General features: G+C 36.5%; 1 long non-coding RNA gene across 2 annotated transcripts in view; it reads right to left on the bottom strand.

Moving 5' to 3' along the window:
- Nucleotides 1-1,426: 1,426 nt before the first annotated feature.
- The window catches only part of LOC106513262 (uncharacterized), a 9,890-nt gene continuing 9,192 nt past the window's right edge, over nucleotides 1,427-2,124 (bottom strand). For both annotated transcript variants that reach the window (XR_001309765.1, XR_001309764.1), the window contains exon 4: nucleotides 1,427-1,502. This is a non-coding gene — a long non-coding RNA (uncharacterized LOC106513262). The remainder of the gene's footprint in view (nucleotides 1,503-2,124) is intronic.

Here is a 2,124-nt window from a genome sequence, read left to right as displayed (position 1 = left end):
AAATTAATTAATTTAAATGTAGGACAGCTGCAGAAAAGCTCTGGCATAAATGCAAACAAAAACACACTTGAAATGATGCAGGTGAAAAATATTTAAACATCAGTAAGAGGGAACAAATCACTTTATACATCAGATACAACAGGCTTATTTCATATTTAATTTAAATCATAAAGTCCAGCTTCAATTCAATTAAAATTTTATTTATATATAAAGCACCCTTCATACCCAAAGCAACTCAAGGTGCTGCACAAAATTATACACAATAAACCCACAATATAAAAAACAAATAATATTTACCCCTCAGGCATGCAACAATACATGTCTGTATTGAACCATTAAGTGCAATGCTTTAGGTTCAGTACACACTATGTATGGAACAATACAGATTTTTACATTTATCAACTTGTCTTTTGAAGATGTGTTGAAGGCTCTGTGGATCTGTGWTCGACTACTCCTCCTAGGCTGCATTGTGGAGCGCAGATCCACTGAGAAACTTGCTGTTTCTGCAACATTTAATTAAAAAACTGTACTTTTGAGGTTAAACAAATGTTCATAGTTAATTTCTATAAATTACAAGTTAGGAAGGGCATTTAATTAATTAATTTATTTATTTGTATTGAAGAAATATCGAACCACAACACTAAAGTATCGAACCGAACCGAACCCCCAAGTAGCGGCTGCAGACTGCGGATTGGGATACTAGATGGGCTCGGACGTCCAGCGGGCATGGTTATGGCTTGTAGGAAGGTTAATATGAGATTTTTTTTTTAAATGGGAGTGGTTAATTTTAGAATTTAGCATCTGGGGTTGGTTAATTTTAGAGATGAGGGCGGAGTCAGAGGTCCGACCCCGCCTGTTATCCAACCCCGCCCCATTCCACGGTCTGCAGCCGAACCGAACAGTATTGTACCCCTACTTTTCCTCCCCCATCATAACAAACAAACAAACAAATAAATAAATAAATAAATAAATAAATAAATAAATAAATAAATAAATAAATAAATAAATAAATAAATAAATAAATAAATAAATAAATAAATAAATAAATAGAAGTGTACACAGAGCAGAAATGATCCACTTCAGGAAACGCAGTTAAAAAGATGGATCTTGAGCCTCATATTTGACAAGTTTTTTTGTTGTTGTCATCGTTGTTGTTGTTGTTATTTACTGTTCTCATCTCTAAACTCTATCTAGGTCCAGATGGAGTCGGAGACTACCGGCCCAGATCAAATTATTTCCCCATGTACATTGGTGTGGGTGCCACTTCTCCCGGGGCCACGACCGATCTGAGCTATCTGTGGCGCTCTGCACCGCACAGCCGCCCTCCCATGACCAGGCAGAGATATGTGGGCGAGGTGGGCTGGGGGTGGCAGCACAACCAGCTGTTGAACAGAGATGTGCTGCTCAGCGATATGCAAATCAAGGTAAAAAAATTATAATGCTAAACTTGACCTTGAGCAGCAGCTGCTGATGAGTTTGCTGAGGCATCAGTTGTTGGTGAACTAAACAAAAAGCAGAGAAAACATGCAGGTCATTTTGTCAKTGCTGAACAGAGGGCTGACACATGAATTATTTATTTAGTCTGGATCACATTTATTTAGGTATTAGGTTCTGATTTATTATGCAGTACTAACATTTGGCATTAAGCTATATTTTGATGATGTAATTAGGTGCACACTAAAATTACTGGGTGAAAAAAAATTGTAACTCAGCAATGAGTCAAAATTTGTGCAAACTAAATTTATTAAACAAGCCAATCAGATTAAACATCTTGCAAATTYGGCTTACCATTTTAATTTACATCCATTTTTTAAAGGGATCCATGATTAGTTGTAACATTAGACTTTATTTGATGAACATATATTTTAACTGTACAATATAGACTGTAAAAACACTGTAGGCTGTTTAGTTTTTATAATTTGTAAACTAAAAGTTTAAAAATATGTTACTCGGACGGACGGGGCCATTTTGTTTACGCACAAAATATTCTGGGTAAATGATGACAGGTCGTCGGTGCGAGGCTGCTAACGAGCTGAAGGTTAATCTTGGACAGTATCTGATGATCGGCTCTTTTAAATGAAACCAGAGAGCGTTGACAGAGAGGAGAAGGTAGAAATGACTCAG

Source organism: Austrofundulus limnaeus, unplaced genomic scaffold (genome assembly GCF_001266775.1).
Source record: "Austrofundulus limnaeus strain Quisiro unplaced genomic scaffold, Austrofundulus_limnaeus-1.0 Scaffold11, whole genome shotgun sequence".
Classification (NCBI taxonomy): Eukaryota; Metazoa; Chordata; class Actinopteri; order Cyprinodontiformes; family Rivulidae; genus Austrofundulus; species Austrofundulus limnaeus.
This window is presented reverse-complemented; position numbering and strand designations above follow the sequence as displayed.